Source organism: Lepidochelys olivacea (genome assembly GCF_965140295.1).
Source record: "Lepidochelys olivacea isolate rLepOli2 genome assembly, chromosome: 9".
In the NCBI taxonomy this organism is placed as follows: Eukaryota; Metazoa; Chordata; order Testudines; family Cheloniidae; genus Lepidochelys; species Lepidochelys olivacea.
In genome coordinates, this window is record NC_140419.1 from 41,656,423 (window position 1) to 41,677,079 (window position 20,657).

Here is a 20,657-nt window from a genome sequence, read left to right on the forward strand (position 1 = left end):
GGGCAAGGACACAGGGGCCTAGTGTGAGGGGGCTTCATCGACACTTGTGGTCTTCCATCCCCTCGAGTTACCTAGTGGCCATGCCCCAGTGTTCCCAACAGAAACCTTAAGTGTGCGTCTTTCCCTGCCACCGAGCATCCAATCAGACTCCTGATTCCCCCTCTCAGGTACAGCAATACCAGCCTACTACCTTCCTTAGGCTCCTGGCCTTTCCTCATCTCCTTGCACTATTACCAGTGTCTAGGCCAACCTCAATCCTGCTCAGTTTCCATGCCAATCTTCCCCCCCCTCCCCACCCCCTTCAGCAATCGATGTGGACTAAGCTATGCCCACATATGGGAGGGTTATACTCCTTCATACAATTTTGCCCTTGGCTAAACACTTAAGTGCACGCACAAGGTGTATAAGAAGCAAGTAATATGTTAGGGAACTCACTGTTAGCCATATACAGATTTCTTTCCCCAGTGTCCTGTTCTATGGATGGATCATAATCAGTGGCATATGCCTCTGTACTTTCTTTGTGAAAGACTTAACAGTGCAGGCTCTACAGGAAACAGAGGAACAGGAAAATAGCTCAACATAATTTTAAATGGCAAGAGCCATGGAGGCCTCTGGCAATGTGTAGATAATATACTATCATAAAAGGAAAGGAGTACTTGTGGCACCTTAGAGACTAACCAATTTATTTGAGCATAAGCTTTCGTGAGCTACAGCTCACTTCATCAGATGCATACTGTGGAAAGTGTAGAAGATCTTATTATATACACACAAAGCATGAAAAAATACCTCCTCCCACCCCACTCTCCTGCTGGTAATAGCTTATGTAAAGTGATCACTCTCCTTACAATGTGTATGATGATCAAGTTGGGCCATTTCCAGCACAAATCCAGGTTTTCTCACCCTCCCCCCCCCCCACACACACAAACTCACTCTCCTGCTATTACCAGCAGGAGAGTGGGGTGGGAGTAGGTATTTTTTCATGCTTTGTGTGTGTATATAATAAGATCTTCTACACTTTCCACAGTATGCATCGATGAAGTGAGCTACCTATCATAAAAGGGTAACTTTATATAGCTTTTTTGTAATCACTTACTGTAGTGAGTAAATTACATATTGTTGCGCTATGGTGAGGAATGCCTCCATTACAAAGGTGGACACATGCGCATGCGAGCACACCCACAGAGGGCTATGAAAATGCCCGACCATTGTAGGTGATTACTAATTGTAGTTCAAACAACGAAAGTTGAAATACCATCTAGCTATGAAGCTCCAAACTGTGATAACTGTTTTTTTAAACTTTTCCCAAAACTGTTAAACAGTTCTTACAACTATTGTTGGGGGGGGGGGGGAGACACTGCTTTTTAAATAAATAAACCAACCACCATTTATCGCCAGAGCCACTTTCTAACTGAAGAAATTGTGTGCCAAAACCAGTGCTTAATATAAGGCCGGTCTAATAAGAGTGGTTATGGGTTAGTCACATTCTGTGTTTCTAAAAAATCTCTTCCTGACAGCTTGACCTTAAAACAAGTTTTCACATTATCATGGCACATATGAAGCCCCATATATGTTTTGTGGCTTTGACTGTAGGGGAAGCAAAAACTAAAACAGAACTATTCTTAGCAGAGCATACCATGCGCAATAGTAGCTGAGCAGCAGAATTATGGTAATAAATATGCTGGCAATTCTTCAAAACTATTTCATTTGGTGGGGTTTTTTTTGTGGGGGCGGCACGGCGCCTGGTGCAGTATGAAAAACAACTGAAGATCAGATCCTCTGCTGTAAGTCAGCCCAGCCACCTTAAAGTCAATGCTGCACTAACAGGGGATCTGGCTCTCAGAACAGGAATGGACTGGACCTTTCTCTATTATTCCACTGTTGCTGTTACAATGTAAAATAAGGTAGAGATTGTCCATATCACTTTAAGTAGACAAAAATGCACACTAAGGGTCTGATTCTCCACTGATTTGCACCTTGTGGAGCGTTCACATGTAACACAATGTGCCTGGTGGTGCAGAGAGCATTGAACTTGACCTTTGGATCTGAAAGCATGGGTCAATATGATTGGAGCGAAGACCCCCTTATCTTAGCTCAAAGGTGGAAGCTGTCTCAATTCCACCCACTGGGGGGGGGAGGGGCAGATACAAACCATATGTAGGGAACACATGCTTAATTGGTATGAAATGCTACCATGTACTCTAGGAACCGCTTTATACATGTGTACATAACTACACTATGGAGAAGGCAATGGAGAATCCACCCTCAAGTTTAACTTACAACCCAAAATCAATGTTTATCTACTACATGTGACTTAACATTTTACAAAGTTGAAGCAACTGATGACTCAGTATTGATGAGACAATTCAAGCTTTATAAAATTTATAAAGAACCTTAGGCAAAAACTAGCTAGAGCACTCTACAGTTCCATGAGCCAGCTGACTTTAATGAAGGATAGTTCAAAATGACAAACACATTTTTTCTCTCTGATTATGCATGTCAATATGGACTAACAGTTTCCAGTAGTTGAAGAAAGATACTCCTCAGCCAAGAAGCACTGATATAGAAAACTCTAGGTCACATACCAAGATTATATTCTGAGCAAACTAAACAAATTGGCTGATTTCAGATCTTAAACTATGTGCCAAACCATCCTTTAAGAGTACCTAACTATGCTAGAACAAGTCCATTTGAAGCCTTAAAAGTCAATAAAAACATTTAAATCAACATGGAACTGTACTGGAAGCCACTGTGAAGTTCATAAAAATAGAATATGCTGTGAACCTGGAGGATGCACACTATGGCCTTCTGAATTTGCTGTCCCTGAGTTTAAGGGCCTGCTATTTTGTCATTGGCTTTAATGGGGGTGCGATTAGGCCCACATACTCCAGAAAATTTCAAAAATCAAGGCTTAAAATGAGTATTATGGGGTAAATCAAGATAATTCCTATTCATCTTAATAGCATTACATAAATGCTATAAAGCTATCCCATTAGCCAATGGATCAAATGAACTTAAAGAGATTGCAGCACAAATGACTATAAAATTTTAGTATAGTAGAACCTCAGTTAGAAACACCTCAGGAATGGAGGTTATTTGTAACTCAATGTTTGTAACTGAACAAAACATTAGTTCTTTCAAAAGTTTACAATGGAACATTGATTTAATACAGCTCTGAAACTTTACAATGCGGAAGAAAAATGCTGCTTTCAACCATCTTAATTTAAATGAAACAGGTACAGAAATTGTTTCTTTACCATGTCACATCTTTTCAACTTTCCCTTTATTTTATTAGTAGTTAACGTTTAACACAGTACTGTATTTGCTTTTTTGTCTTTTCTGTTGCTTGATTATATGCTTCCAGTTCCAAATGAGGGGTGTGATTGATTAGTCAATACATAACTCTGAGGTTCTAGTGTAACTTTACAGTACTCCAGTTCCCACTGCTCCTTACTTATATACACCTGCCTTCTTACTAGCATGTAGTTAACCCTACTGCACATATAATTCCAGTTCAAATCCAAGCAAAGCTGATTGTGACTAAGTGTTTCATTATCTAATGGCTGCTATGTGGCCTATTTAAACTGAGCTGGTGTTGAGGCCATCTTGTAGGTAGTTTGTATACCTAGTGCAATCAGCAGCCTCAGGCAAGAATTCAGAGGCTCATTGAAGGCCTTGAGGCTCAGAATTAGTACAGCAGAAACAGTGTGATGAAACCTGCACTGTGAGCTGACTAGGACATGGGCAATCTAGCCGAGTGGCCAGAGTGGGCCTGCTGGTCAGAGCTGATATGACTCTCTACATACTCCTAGGTGTAAATGACATTCCGTGGAACTCATTTCTCTGCTGTGGTGACAGGTTTTGGAGGGGTAGCCGTGTTGTTCTGTATCAGCAAAAAGAATGAGGAGCCTTGTGACACCTTAGAGACTAACAAATTTATTTGAGCATAAGCTTTCGTGGGCTAAAACCCACTTCATCAGATGCATGGAGTGAAATATACAGTAGGTAGGTATACGTGTGTATATATATATTCCAGTACATGAAAAGATGCGAGTTGCCTTACCAAGTGTGTGTGGGGAGAGGTGGAGGGGGGCTCAGTGCTAACAGGGCCAATTCAATCAAGGTGGAAGAGGCCTAGTCCCAACAGTGGACAAGAAGGGGTGAATATCAACAGAGAGGAAATTACTTTTTGGTAGTGCTAATAAGGTCAATTCAATCAGGGTGGATGTTGCCCATTCCCAACACCCTCTGTTGATACTCACCCCTTCTTGTCAACTGTTGGGAGACTGTGACTGGCTATTTTGAGGAGAGCAGGAACTACTTACCTGGCACTCCCCCCGTGAAACTAAGTGGGCAAGAAATGAATTGAGAGGGGCTGTTAGGAGTGAGAGGAGTCCTCTTGCTCTGCTCCCCACCCCCAACTCACCAGCCAGGGTAGCTGACTGCACACAAGGGGGAATGAGCTGCTTCACAAAAGAGAGAGAACTAGTAACTTACACCTCTTTCCAGAGCAAGAGGGGAGCAGGAGATGTACTGAGTCTAGTCTGATATGAAGTGAATAATACAGGAATGCTTTGGTATACGTGTATTAAAAAATGATTGGAGCTAACACTGTTACAACGAACTCAACAATTCTCAAACTGAGTTGAGTCAATTTTCCATGTGTAAACCATTTTTTCCCACCCAGTTAAATAAGTGAATACAGTTTTTTTTTTCTTTCTGTGATGACAAAGGAATCGCACACTTAGCATATCAGGAATTTAAATATAAACTGCTCATAGACAAATTGTGATCGGAAACACAACTCAGTAACCTTACTTGCAAAGAATAGTCGACCATTATAAGGAATATTGAGAACAGAAGTAACTGTGCATGATCCTAAGCATGAAAAATTTAAACTTTCAATTAAATAACATTCCCTTTGAATGTTGTCTCTTATTTTCAAGTGACCATTATCTTAGATGTAGAAGGCAGAGTCAGAGTGCCCAGGATTCAGCTGGGGAATGCAAAATGTTCACAGGGTCTGTACCTTGCAGCTGGACCCAGCCTCAAAGGATTGCAATTAGGTATTTAAGTGTAAATGTCATTCACACAGCTCACTTTCTTTCACTACAAAGCCAGAGGCCTTGACTTGCTTTACAGTGAATACAACCATTGGTAAGGAACGTTTCTTTCAGGGAACAGAATTTACAATATTTCTACATACTTTGTCAGAGTCTGCAGCCTTGGGTGGTTTGTGGCAGGGAATGTGAATAACCTGTTACTACTTTGGAAAGCTTTTGACAAGCTTTTGATTCTAACAATCAGTTTAGTTTTTCAAGGCCACATCTATGAGGAAAAGGGCTAGAAACATACTCTTTTTAACCAAAAGCTGAGATGACCATTGATATTAAACCATGGCTGCTGCCTTTGAGGACCCCAAATGATGACCTTCCAGATGGAACTGGAGAGTTGCAAGATACTTAAGCAATTTGACTGAGTTGTTCTGTGGTTGGTGAATAGTCAGTATAATGTGAGGAGCCTGGAACAAGAGATAAGGGAGTGTTAGAAGGCAACAGTTGAATTCTTACAGAACTATTGGAGATACTGCTTAACTCAGTTGGCTGTATGTGATCTGCTTAAGAGCTGTATAGTCATATATTCTTTCTTAACTAACGAAGAAACATTGAAAATGCCATACTGAATAAGAGGCCAACAGGCTGCTTTCATGCACAATAGTTTTATACCTGGTATTTCAAGGAAAGATGAAAAAATGTATAATGCACTTAATTCTTGGGAAAAGTTGTCCCTTTCTCTAGTTGATCAGAATCTCCACCCTCCCCACCACCTAAATATGAGGACTGATAATTCTTGTAATGTTGAATCAGATATTATGAATGCAGGTACTAGTATTCAAATAAGAGATTTGACAATTAGTTGTTTTTTAACCTAATTTAACTACAAACCTCAGTAAGAAACTCTAGTACTGAGTTGCACACATTTTCTGTGTAGAAAAAATATTAAATGCATTGCCTTTTGGCCTCAACTGTCTTCAACTTTTCTTCTGCATTTTCTTCAGTTTTTAGCCCAGATCCTAGGAAGAAGACCAGATTTGAAAAGAGCATGCCATGTAAATGCAATAATGGTCAGTTTTATATTTTGAAAAATGAAGAAATGCCAGTGTCTCCATGTGGGAGTTGGGGTTGTAATATCCTGTATTTTTTTTCAGTCTCTTTATTCTTAAACAAAACCCAGAGATTCTGCCCTGGTAGGAACCAGACACCAGATGGAGTCTATGTCTACACTTAATGCTACAGCAGCATAGATGTAGCACTTCAGTGTATACACTCATCGTGACAGGAGGGTGAAAAACATAGCTGGGTCAATCTAACTTTTCAGTGTAGATCAGTCCTTTAACCCAGAACTGAAACCTACATGGTAATTAAACTGCCTAAAATTAATACAAATACTGTACCTACAACTAATTGTTGTTGTTTTTTTTAAAAAAAAAAAACAACTAGGAAATCAACAGACAAAAACCTTTAATATAGAATTACAGTTGCCTGGCACTATATCATGCACTTCCAGAATGTCAAGTTCAGTTGAAGTCAAACCTCTGACAGCTATGAAATACATAGTTAAGGTACATGCCCACACAACCTTAATTCTTCCCTCTTTAAGCCATGTCCTAATATACACAAACACATACTCGGACTCTGCCCTTGCGGATCGTGTACATCACTTAGGACAAATGACCACCCTAGGTCAGAGTATAAGCTGTTGTTTAGGTGAGCTGTAGTGAACGGAAGCTACCTATGCTCAAACACTTAATCTACTCCATAGAAACAAAATCACACCTGCTGAACTTTATAACCCCTCCAGCCTTATGCACAGGATGCTATCTAACAGTATACTTTCACTTACCCATTGTTAAACCTACTCTCGTATCCTCTCTCTGCTGACAATCCTCAGAGCAAGAAGATCCCAGTGCACTTACTGACACAACCTAAGGTACACATGCACCACCTTCCCTTGATTATGCATATTGGGGTGGGGGAGGATAGGGAGCAGGGCTCAGGACTGCTTAGTTCTCCTATCATAATCATACCTCTGTCAGGTTGTTCCAGCTAATTCTTCCATTCAGTACAGCTACACCTAACACAGAGAACGCAACTGAAGTGCATGCAGATAATACCCCATAGCTATTGCCAGCTCCAGGAGGGCACAGTAAAGGCTGCATTGGCATGTACCTTAATTGTGTATTTCCTGGTTTTCAGAGGCTTGCATTTAGCTGAACTTTATATTCTAGAAGGGTATAATATACAGAAGGGCAACCTTACCTCTGTATTAACTAAGTTTGTGTCACTGAATTTACACAATGGTTATTACCAGGCATTCCACAAAATATCCTGACTTAAAAACTTACGGAAAGCTATTAATTAGTCTGAGAAATCTTTATTTTTAAAGAGCAGTTCATTTGACTTTTTAGGTTGTTATAGATTTGTATGCTGTAAGAAAACAGCATGAAGAATCAGGGCCTTCATCTGCACTACCGTGACTATTTTTTCCCTTCCAGGTTATTTTAAAATTACCAGCTTCAAGAATCCTATGGATGACTGTGGGAGTTACACTGACACAGTGCTTACACAATGAGGTTTTGAATTACATGTTTTATGCATTCAATTATTGAATTCAGCTATTCATTGCTTAAACTACCCTCTGTTTTATTCTCTTATTATCCCCTAAAACAGCCGGACCACAGTCAGCTGTGTTTCAGGAAGTTATCATTTGCTGCTTCCATTCATGTCAATGCTTGTGCTGATGATAGAATGTCACAATGTCCTGTGCCCATCTCCAGTATGAGACACTATATTGACACCCCCACATCAGTCATCAGCAGGGTTTAAACCCAGAGCCTCTAGAATCACAGAAAAGACTTCTGCCGCTTGAGCTAACAGAATAACTGATAGCAGCTAGCGGCAGTTCTCCTCTGTGTGGACCAGCCACTAAAGGTGATGCAACAAGAAATTTACTAAGTACACAACTATTGCTGCTTCTGCCTCGCAAGAAGTTTGGGAATTTGTATTTCTGGGTTTATGCCTGCCTTCTAGGGCCATGGTGTGAGGCTCTGTAAGAGCTGTGAAGTGAACAAACTTATCCACACAAGACAGTGGAATTGCTGAGACTAGAATTCATGATATCCTGGCTCAAGTCCAACACAATTTTCCTTATTCCAAAGGATATGATGGCTGCAGCAGTTCTCTGCAGGGGGGTTAATGCATGCTCAGTTGAGTTGGCATATTTGCAGATCTTTAACTGCAAACCTCTAACAAGTTCTACTGAGCATGTGTGAAGAGCAACTGCGCAGACCCTGAGCAAATGTAGATGGATGTGCAAAATTATCCCCTTGCTCCAAAGCATGGAGGCACTAGAGCTCTTCCAAAAAAACCCGAACAAACAAAAAATTGTTTGGAAAAAATATTAACACGGAAGAATCCAAGAATGACATTAAGGAAAAATAATAAACTGATTAAACCCTTTTGCTGATTCTTAGAATGATTGAAGCAGCCAGCTGGCATGAAAAATATCAACCCAAAAGGTTACAGTTTTTGGGAAAATTCTAAAAAACTGAAAACGTGGGCTTATAAGGGAAACTGTTAGGCAATGTTATCTGTAGGCAGCGCTTCACTGATACACATCACTAATTCTTTACTGCAGCATTGAAAGACTTCCCCTTCTTTGTATGTCCAATACATGTGATAAATGAATAGGGGAGGGATAGCTCCCTTTTATGGACACCCAGCCAGCCAGTAGCTATAAAATCTCTCTTAGTAGCTGTTCTCTAATTGCTCTACCTGTAAAGTGTTAAGTCTCACTGCTATGCATAGGTAAAAGGAAGTGAGTGGGCACCTGGCCAATAGAGACAATGGGAGGGCTAGAACTTTTTTAAATTGAGAAAAGATTCCCTTTTTGTCTCTGTTGCTCTCTGGGAGAGAGGTGGACAGGGCAGCAACTATGCTGCAAAAAGCTTAGGCCAGGTATGCAAAAAATCATCAGTATCATACCTAGAAACTACTCATTAAAACCCGAGATATGTAAGTAAATCAGAAAATGTCTAGGAAGATGCAACTAGGTTTATCCCTTTTATTTCTTTATGGCTTGTGGATTCCTCTATGCTAACCCCAGGTGCTTTTGTTTTGCTTGTAACCTTTAAGCTGGACCTTAAGAAAGCTCTTCTTGGTGCTTAATCTTTGTAGCTGCTCTTTTAAAATCTAGCAAAAGCCTGAGTTCATAGATGTATTTTCTTTTTTTTTTTAAATAAAATTCTACCTTTTTTAAGAACAGAATTAGTTTTGTGTTCAGAGGTTTGTGCACATGTTGTTTAATTAGCTGGTGGCAATAGCGGATTTCCTTTTTTTATTTTCTTTCAGCTTTTCCCCGGAGGCGAGGGACAGGCAGTGAAAGCGCTTGAGGATACCCCACAGGAAGGAATTCCCAGGTACACCTTCCTGGGCTCTTAAAGGGGTTTTGCGCTTGGGTGGTGGCAGCATCTACCAATCCAAGGTCCGAGAAAAGTTGTAACCTTGGGAATAAGCCTGGAGTCACAAGTATTAATTTTTAGAGTCCTTGTGGGGCCCCCACTTTCTGCACTTCAAGTGCCAGAGTGGGAAATTAGCCTTGCTAATACATCTGAAGAAGACTGACAACACAAAAGCACTTTACACCTTGGGACAGTTGGACCATGACAGTCAACACACAAGGACTTGGGGTTTTTTGTTTCGTTTCCCCCCCCGAACATGTCACCTCCATCATTAGTTTTAGTTTGTGCAATGTCGTCTAAAAATCTTAGTTATCGAATTGGATTTAATCATTTGGTTCTTGCAGATACTAATGAGTTGGGATGGTAACAAACAAGTATATGTCCTGAAGGGTGAGAAGAAAAACCAAGTTGGAAACTTTTTAGATTGAAGGAGACAAATTGCATGTGGTAAGAGTTGATTTGCAGGGATACAGCATAGCAAACAGTTACAAGGTTTGATGGGGTTTTTGTTCCAGGTTTACCATCATCTTTCTTGCATAGCTGCTAAATGTTAATAACCCCTTTCATTACACTCACCGGGCTTAATTTATCTCCACCTTCCTCCCTGTTAAGCCACACATCTTCAGTGGATTTTGCTTCAGTCCACTGCACTGCAGCCATTAACTCTTCCCATTTAATAGTACCTCAGATTAATTAAGGTTCTAAAATAAACACTTAACAATAAATCACAGTATTCACCTGATGGAAAAAGTTTCTATAGGAAAATGTTTGCTTATTCCACAAAACAAAACGCTAGCTAGAATTATACAATAATCCAGATCACAAAATAATTGCAAGATTTCTCAGGGAAACCTAGCAAACACTCAACAAGCTAATGGCAATATAGCTATTTAAAAAAAAAAAAAACAACACAACTGAACAGCTGACTTAATAAAGTGGGATCCAAAGAGAAATGTGCAGTGAGGCTGAGAAGCCATATAGGCCTGTAAAGACAATAAGGCAGTCAGTGACGTTTAGAAAAATAAATGAGTTTACATAACACTGGACTCCTGGAAAGACAGTCCTAGGCAGGGAAACATTGGGCCCTCAGGACTTTTGATACCTTCTGAAATAAGCAGCAGCACACTGTATATTTATGTCACCAGATTTGGGTCTAGATAGATAATTTGTACAATATGAATTTCTCCACACTGGAACTGGAGTGTTGGCTATAATACTGACATCTAAATTAACTAATCCTTACTTGATTAAAGTGCATTGCTATTCTCTTATTTAGCATTTCCCCTTTTTCACTTTGTCTTGTTAGAATTAATTCTATGCAATTACATAAACTTACCAGAAGCTATATGTTTACACTGTAGAAGCTTGTGATAGGCATCCTACACTGCCTTAACCTGGTATAATTGGAAGGTCAATAACCTGTGCGTGTATCTATAATATACAACATCCCAATCAGCTGACAGGCAAACTCTTACTACACTATTACAATATCAATTACACTGACAAGTTCTAATTATTGGCACCAGGCTTCAAGTTGAAACCCCTTGGAGGATCTAATGGACATGCTGTCCTGGGAGGCAACAGCTTGGGAGGGGGAAAGCCATCAGCTGCTGAAACACTATTGTAGTTGTTTCCTAATAATTACTGTTTTTAGTTATAACCTCTCTTTTGCAATTCCCTTGTTGTTTCAGTGCCTCTAATCAACAATAGGATGTTTTAATAATAAAGTGTTTGAAATTCCACCACTACAGAGAAATTTCAATGCATTTATATTTTCATACATTACTTTTTAAAGTTTAATGCAAGTGTCAAAATCTAATTACGGAAACCTGCGGGAAGCAAAACCCTTTTTTAATGTGGTGGCTTAGCTGGTCTTTCAGTGTTTTGTTGTTGGTTGGTTGGTTGGGGTTTTTTTGAGGGTAGCAGCTAAATATAGGAAATGTAGCTTGCAACACTATATACTTACCAATTGTTTTAATACTGTAGGATTTGAATGTGTGAAGACCAGACAGGGATTTCCCTCCCACCTCCCCCCTGCAGTTTTGTGAACTAGTTACATCCAGTGTTGCCAATTTAGTGATTGTTTGGAAATTTGAATTGAAATTGAAACATTAATACACACTTTAAAAGCATATACACATATGTTATGATACGCTGTATCTGAAAAGGTATAATAGATTTGAAAAGTATGAACATAGACTAGCTTCCTTATACAGCTGCTGTTTTTTATGTCAACGACAGTGCATTCATTTTGGTTATGTTGGCCAACCTAATAATTTCAAATTATGATTTGTAAACAAAGTCTAAATGAACTCTCCCTGACAGCTAGTGATGAGCTGGCGGGAAAGGCTTCAGGACCAGATTGTATTTACATTCACACCTAATCTACCTAAGTATCTAGCAAATAGAGCTGTGTTGCCCAAGTGATAGATTTTGGCTGGTGTTGGGTTACAAATCATTTGAATGCACTAGCAGCGAGGTTCCCCCACTGAGAGCTCAGCTGAAATCACTGAGAGCTGATGGAGCCTCAAGAGACCAACTCGTAGAGGTCACGGTGGCAGCAGAAGGTGATGGTGCAGGGCCACTGGCAACAGAGCGATGGAGTGAATGGTGGCACAATGAACAACAGTGGCCAGAGCAAACAGTGAGCAGCTGGAGGAACGAGCAAGGTGCCTTCTTGCCCCCCACCTGGGAGGTGTACTTATGTGAAAGCACCTCTGAACTACGAGTCTCCACTGACCAAGGACAACACCAGTGAATGTTAATAAGGCTGTTACACAACACAGTTCATGTGAACAAACATGGCCGTGGCATCATACTTTCTATTTAAGCAAGAGATACCACACACTACAAACTGGAGGCCAATGTTAAGTGCATTGTCACTTGTTCATCCTGAAGTTGAACACTGGTTCCGAACAAGACCAGCAATTGCTCACTATCTTTCTGCAAGAAACTCAACTGACTGGCTAGATGCATGTGATGCAACAGTGAAAAACTCAACAGTTGAAAAAGTGAAGAACTCTCTCACCCCATGCAAAAAATTTGCGTACATGGCTGATGAATGCACCAATGCAAATGGTCATCAAGTATTAAGTCATTGTGCACATTATCTTGATGTCAGTGGTAGGCCAGTACATGCATTTCTAGATGTTCAAGTCATAGTAGACAGATTGGCTGCATCTGTGACAACCCATATCTTAGAAGAGTTAAATGTTTGTCATTTGGACCCCAAACAGATGTCTGCTTGTGCATTTGATGGAGCTGCAAACTTCTCTGGAAGACATGGTGGAGCACAAGCTTTGCTCAGAGAAAAGTGTAACCCTAGTCTCTCCTATACACACTACCGAGGCTATCTACTCCAATTAGTGCTAGTACAAGCTGCAGACTCTTCAAAAAGACATTTTAAAAAGCTATAAATTTTATGTCTTCATTATATTGTTTTTTCAGCTAGAGTCCGGAAAGACTGAATATCCTGAAAAATATAGAAGATACACTAAGACTAAAGTTCAAATTAGTCCAACCTGGAAAAACCCTCTGGCTTTCTCATGAATGATCCTTGGCTGTTGTCTTAAAATTACTCCAGCCATTATTACTGGCTTTGGAAAGTATCTACCAAGATGGGATGGATCTAAATAGTGAGGCTGGTGTATTACTTTTGCTACTATGGTCAGAGAAGACTATTGCCATTCTCTGTCTTGTAAGTCTACTGTTGAAACCACTTGGGTCATTAAACAATGCCATCCAGGCATCTGCTTCAACAGTAGTAGATCTTTGTCCAGCAATAGAAGCTACATTTGGATCAATCAGAGAGCTATCCATTGAAAAAGTACTGGAAGAAGCAAAGACTTCAGTCCAGAAGTTGACTAATAAAGGCGTTTATACTGAATCCTTAAATGAAGAGGACAAGAAATGTTTAAGACAACTGAAAAAGTACAAAGACTTGATTCTTAAAAATCTACAACAGCGACTTCTAGATTCTACTCAACCTCTACATAGCTTTTACAGATCCCTGTCTTATAAAACACCGACAGTTGAGTGGAGTGAGGCACTACCAGCAATAGGGTTGCCATGTGCTCAGGATAGAATAGAGAATTTGAACACAGAGTGAAATATCATACGATGAATGAATGACAATTTGACTTCAACTTCTTTTTTATCATCACTAGTGGCTCGACCCGATCTTTATGCTGTTTCTTGGGCTGAAAGAAGTAGGAATTCATCTCTTGCTACTCCCAGTCACAACAGCTACAGTTGAGCGTTTCTTTTCATCATTGAAAATAATTTTGTGTTTTGAAAGAAGTCGCCTTCTGCTTGATCATGTGAATGAACTAATGAGCATATCAGTTGAAGGAATGGAAGTACCGGACACATGAGAAGCCACCAAAGATGAAGGTATTGCATTCAAGAAGTTCATTAACAGAGTTGTGCAAATTTATAACAAGAAACCAAGAAGGATGTAGATGTAGTGTTTCACAGAAGGCTTGAGTATAGCCAACTTTAATTTTGTGTGATGATTTTAAAATCTAATGGTCATGAAACAACATTTTTCAGTATGGTGCCATAAAGCCCACCTTCACGGTCTCACCCCTGACCTCCCCCTCCTCCCGCCCCGTAAATTTGATTACCCTCCCCCCCATTTCAATTCCTGGGGAAAACACTGACCAGGTGTGCCGTCAAGTATTTAAGAAAAAGTAAGCTGACCAGAAAACCCAGAAAGGTTTATATCGTGCAGTTAATCTGTTTTTTGCTTCATTTAAGATGCTACGGAATGCCAACTTGATACTGCCAGGTAAATGCATTTCTGTGCATTTTTAATGAGACAAACATCCTGTAACAAATAAGCAAGCAGTTATGCATATTATTTCTTTCTTGACTTTGAAGCCCCTCTCTCTTACTGCGCACTCTGCCCTGCTAGTACTCCTTCTGGCTTATCCCTAATGTGCACTTGCCTCACTTTTGTTCTCCGACCATGAAGTCTCTTTGGCAGAAGGCTAGTGACCACATTAACTTCCCCTATTACACATTTACTCTTCATTCCTTCAGTTCTTTTATCTTCTTTGCTAAAAAGCTCTACCTCTCCCCCATTCCATTACTCGTGGGGGAATTCTGTGCCACTCCACCGGTGCAGAATTCCCTCCTGCCCACCACCACAGAAAATACATTCTGCTGGAAAGGCTGTGCAATTACATCTTTTGCCCACAGGGGCCTGCTGTGGTGCCAGAAGAGAGGGCTGCCAGCTGTGGAGAGGCAGAGGCTGCTTTCCTCACAGTGCCATGCGCACGGGGCCAGGTGAGGAGGCACAGGATGGGGAAGGACAGACAGATCGAGGCACAGGGTTGCTGGGGGTCATAGACTGGGATTCAGAAGGGCTAGTGGGGAGACTGACAGGAGTGAGGGTACAGAAACTAGTGGCGTGACAGTTTTAAGTCGGGGTGCACATGTAGGTGTAGGGAAACAGATGTGCCTGACTAAATGGAAAAGGCTAGGGGTCTGCATGGAAGGGGGAGGCTCTCTAACTCCCTAACAATCTCTCCCTGCCCAAAAAACCCTGTTCCATACGTTTCCCTCCCACACCCAACAACTGTCCAAGTTCACACCCAGACTCCTTCCCAGCAATTACTTCCCTCTCATTCAGCTCCTCCGTTACCCCTACTCCCCCAAGCCTTTGCACTGCTTCTGAGATATGCAGGAAATACACTTCTGTATTGTTGTTTAAATGAATTACCCCAAGTTCTGTATTAATTTGCCTAGTAACTAATCTATTTGTCAAATATTTCCTGAACCTTTTTGTTCTCTGTATTGCTACAGAAATACTTGCTGACAGGTATTTTGAAATAATTGAAACTGGCATGATTATATTGTTTATTTTGACAAATAAAATATGCAGAATTTTAAAATACTGGGTGCAGAATTTTTAATTTTTTGGTACAGAATTCCCCCACAAGCTACACTCACTCACTCACTCACCTGGCAGATTACAAGGTGGTTTTCCCAGGGTGAGGTTTATCCATTGCACTCCAAGTGTGGTGACCCCTCTATATCCCCACTTGCAGGAAACTTGAATGAATAAGCTGTGGTGGTGGGGAGGGGAAATGTGTCTAGACTTTCCCCAGAGGGCGGAGGTTGGAGAACCCAACAACCACCAGCTGCCTCTGACTCCCTCTTTAAAACCTCTTCCCTCTCTATGCAGGATCTTAAGTTTTCCCAAAGAAAAAAAATCCAATAGGTCTTCCCCTCTATCCCATTCCCCCAGGTTTCTTAGCACACTCCTTCTCTTCTTTCTCCAACACTGATGTCTTCTGCTAGCTCACTTCCTTCAATCTCTCCTTCTGCTCCCATGACCTATAGCAGGGGTCAGCAACCTTTTAGAAGTGGTGGGTCCAGTCTTCATTTATTCATTCTAATTTAAGGTTTCGCGTGCCAGTAATACATTTTAACATTTTTAGAAGGTCTCTTTCTATAAGTCTATAATATATAACTAAACTATTGTTGTATGTAAAGTAAATAATGTTTTAAAAATGTTTAAGAAGCTTCATTTAAAATTAAACTAAAATGCAGAGCCCCCTAGACCAGTGGCCAGGACCCGGGCAGTGTGAGTGCCACTGAAAATCAGCTCATGTGCAGCCTTTGGCACGCATGCCATAGGTTGCCTACCCCTGACCTATAGTATTACAAACACTGAAGTGTTTAAATGTCAGGTCCCCAAAATTGTGACTTGACCTGTTTTTTTTTTTTATTGGCCTTTTTAGTTTGAGATATTAGGGTACATTTGGTGATTCAGGGAACATATGTACAACTTATTAATTCTATCTGACATACTACTATGAAAATTGCTGCATCAGTAATGCCCCTCTATGTGTACCCACTATGAGCTGACAGGGTTGTCAGATCTCTGCTAGAGCAGGGACAATGATGGGTCATGACAACTTGACAACTCTAACCACAATGGTTATGCTAAGGAGGGTGAGAGAGTTGGGGAACCAGTTCTCTCCAACTTCCCTCCACAGAGGATGGTGTTTGGAGCAGTGGAAAGTTACCAAGCAGGCCAAAGGGACAAGTGATTAAGAAGGTTATAAAAAGGACTGCAGAGGAGTTGGGGGAGAGCGAGGAGCCATGCAGGCAGGAGGGGAAGGAGATTGGCAGCTACCATAATGAAAGGCAAGCTGAGGAGAGAAGGCTCCATGTTTCAGGACACAGGCCATACACTGGAGCAGGACTTGTGGCTTAACCAAGGATTCTGACCCGAGTCCCAAGAATGCTGTGGAGCAGTGAGGAAACTGAGGCAGGAAAATGAGTGGTTTATTATTTTGTATAGGTCGGTGTATTTCTCCTGCTATTAAAGAGAAATGTTGTATTCAAGTCCTGTGCAACATCTATGGGGGTTATGTGCTACACATTGTGTGATCCCTTGAAGAAGTAAACCAGAGAGCTCACACCTTCAGCTGAAGCTCTGGGAGTGGGGTGTTGATGCTAAGTGAGGAGTCTGAGGAGTTAGCACTGGTTCCAAGGATTTGACAGAGAGACTGCATGGGCTAAGATCTCAGGCTGGGATGCTAGGCAGAGGCTCTGCACCCTGAGAGCATACCTAGGACCCGCAAGCTAGGGACAGTGCCTGGGCTCTGTTCAAACTCCAGGGGCTGGATTCCTTCACAACAGTCTAGTGAATGGCCAAGAGAGGGTGCTTGAATGGACTTGTGGTGAACACTCAGGTCATGTTTTCAAGCATGTGTCTCAACTATGAGGTCCAGAAAGTGTGTTCTTAATGAAAGCTGAGATTCCCATCATCACGTGCGTCCAGGAGCTTGATATTTAAGAAACACCAAATATCATGCAGGATGGCAACACTGACTTCTTTTTATGCCCCTGCCAGTGCTTGTTTTCTCTTTCTCTTTCATCAGGATTATATCCTAACCAGTAAAAACACAAGAATGTTTTGTTTTCCCTTATATTTGGGTAAAAAGCAGGCTGGGGAAAAGCCAGCCAACCAACCCAACCTAGACACAATCCCAAGCATTCTTGTGGCTTTCAGACAGTAAATGCTCTAAGACAGGTACTGTTTTTCTTCTGTGTTTTTACAGTGTCCGATACAATGGGATTCCAGTCCTGATTGGCGTATTTGAGTTATATCCATAATAGAAATAACTGTGAAATTGGAGATAAAAATTATCATTCTTGTAATTATTTCCTTCATTGCTAGACTTAAATGATCTTTGTAATTTACTAGAGACAGGGTTGTAAGTCCTCTGGCAACAGTGCGAGTGGAAATGAAGTGATGGTTTATCACACGGTGGTGGTGTTTGAGTAGAAATCTGACACTGATTATACTGTTTCTGTTTAATTTTGTTCTGGATTGCCATGTGCATAGTATTAAGCCACAAGATGACACAACAGCCTTTAGCATTTTGGTTGCTAATTTGAATTTGGCCCAGCTCTGTAGCAATTTAAAGTACAAGAATATTGAAGTATCTATGCAAGACTTTCGTGAAATGGGTTGATAGCCTTTCAGTGCAGTGCAAGTGGACAGTTCCTTACAGCACATAAACCACCATCACAATTAGCTCACCCATCTACCCTCTCAGGCTTGTGAATGGAGGCACGAGAGGTGTAGCATGGCATTGCTATTCTAAGCCTGTTTCATAGTGGCACTACTTCACAGGTGTAGGCCTGGCTTGAGATGAATAAATGGACCTGAATGAGGCCCCATTTCTTGGGAGACTAGATTAGGGAGATAAATGGATCAACAGGCTGGAAACATAATATTTATACTAGCTAAGATACGGGTGAATGCTCAGGGAACCATTTATAGTGGACAAGATAACAATGGATAAAATAATCCTGGAACATAAGATGAGATACAAGATATGCATGGACAGTGCATTCTGTACTGAGATTGGTTCCTACAAAGTGAAGCTAATGTAAAGTTATAAAGCAGTGGTTCCCAAACTGGGGTTCACGAAATGTTACAGGGGGTTCTCGGGGGGGTGGGGAGAATTCCCTAATGGCAGACAGAGCTGTCCATAGGGACCCTGGGTAGCATGGGGCTAGCAGCCTGGAGCCTTGGGGACTTCTAAGAGCTAAGCAGATCAAAGCAAACGTATCTATCACACTGAGAAGATTTAAACTTCAAGACTCCTTATACGAAATAGAAAGGGAGGTGGATTTTTTTGCTGTTTTTAAAATTAAATAGGCTGCTAGTGTTGTTTTAAAATTATTATGAAGAACAAGTTTAAGCTTTGTTGTAATGTGCATTGTTTGCCTGGACTGCTAAAGACCTGAATCCTTGTGTAGGAGGAACTCTTTGAGTTGGCTTCTTAAATACCTTCATGCTGTTTCACATCTGATACTCTTTGATGAAACATAGGAGCCAGAGCCACCAGTTTGGGGGGGGGGGGGGGTGCCAGTACGTCAGCGTGCCCCTTCCCCCGTGGCTCCCTCCCCTTTTTTTCCGGTGATCCCCTTGGCGCCCCCCCCCTTTTCTGGCGGTGCCGCCCTGGTCCCAGGGGCTTTGCCCCCACACCCCTTTTTTCTACTGGCGCCTCTGATAGGAGCCTTGTCTTATAACAGACTTAATCAAAAGTGATACAAGCTACAAAACTGAGATCTTGGAAGAGTGTTGCCATTTTCATAATGTAATAAAAATACTGTAATGGTAAATAAAAATTAATAAATAGCGTGTAATAAGCATGTCATAAAAACAAATTTTGTATGTCCAAGATCACTGCTTTTATAATTTATGCTGAGATAAGAGAGAAAATCCCTGGAAATATTAATTTTTAGGAGGGGGTTCACAAGACTTGACATTTCAGTGAAAGGGGTTCGTCGGTTGTTAAAGTTTGGGAACCACTGTTATAAAGGAAGAGATTTACTGCGTGACTTTGAGTGCATGTTACACCCTATAGCCACCCATTATGCTTGAGTCTGATCAGCTCAGCATTGCTATGCTGTATGCCAAATAAAGGAACTTGAGTGATGAGACTAGACCCCAACTAAGTTCTTTGGGAAAGTGGGTGGACAAGATCTCAGAGGCACCCCAACAAGGGGAAAAGGTGAGGGAGCTTGCACAACTTTGTTCTTGGGGGCAACCTGAGGCATTGTGGCCTGTGTAGGGTTGCCAGGTGTTTGGTTTTTGACTGCAATGCCTGGTTGAAAAGGGATACTGGCGGCTCCGGTCAGGCTGTTAAAAGTCTGGTCGGTGGTGCTGTGGGTCTAAGGCAGACTAGTCCCTACCTGTCCTGGCTCTGTGTTGTGCCCCGAAAGCAGTAAGCGGGTCTGGTTCCTAGGCATGCTGCCCCTGCCCTGAGCACTAGCTCTGCACTCCCATTGGCTGGGAAGGGGGGGTAGGTGCCCCTAGGTGAGAGCAGCGTGTGGAGCCTCCTGCCCCCCCACCCCCTGCTTAGGAGCCAGACCCCTTATGGGGTGCAATGCAGAGTCAGGACAGGCAGGGAGCCTTCCTTAGCCCTGCTGATCAGCAGCTGCCCAAGGTAAGCCTTGCGCTCCCACCCTCTGCCCTAGCCCTGAGCCCTCTAAACCTGGAGCTCCCTCCTGCACCCCAAACCTCTCATCTCCAGCCCAGAGCCCATACCCCCTGCACTCCAATCCCCTGCCTCAATCCGCAGCCTGGTGCCCCCTCCTACACACCTCATCCGTAGCCCCACCCTGGAGCCTGACCCCCATCCCAAAGCCCTCACCCCCTCCTATGCCTCAACCCATAGCCCCCTCCCAAATCCCTCAGCCCCACTCCCCAGCCTGGAGCCTTCTCCTGCACCCCAAACCCCTCATCCCCAGCCCTACCCCAGAGCCTGCACCTCCCCTCCCACACCCCACCTCCCACACCCTGAACCTCTCCTTTATGGCCCCACCCCAGAGCACGTACCCTCAGTAGAGCCCTCCCCAGCCGGGGCAGCGAGCCACGGAGGGAGGGGAATGTCGCGAGCAGGGGGCGGGGCTGGCAAGCCAAGGCCTGTGGGAACACAGGGGCAGACCCTGCCTGCCATAGGCCTATCTCCTGCGCCGGGGTGGGGCAGAGGGTTGCGCTCACGATGTGAACAAACAGGCCACGGCTGAAGGGAGGCCCTAATCCTTATCAGGCAGGCGGCCGCGGCCATGACAACGCCCCGTTTTCCTCCCTCATGGAAACTAT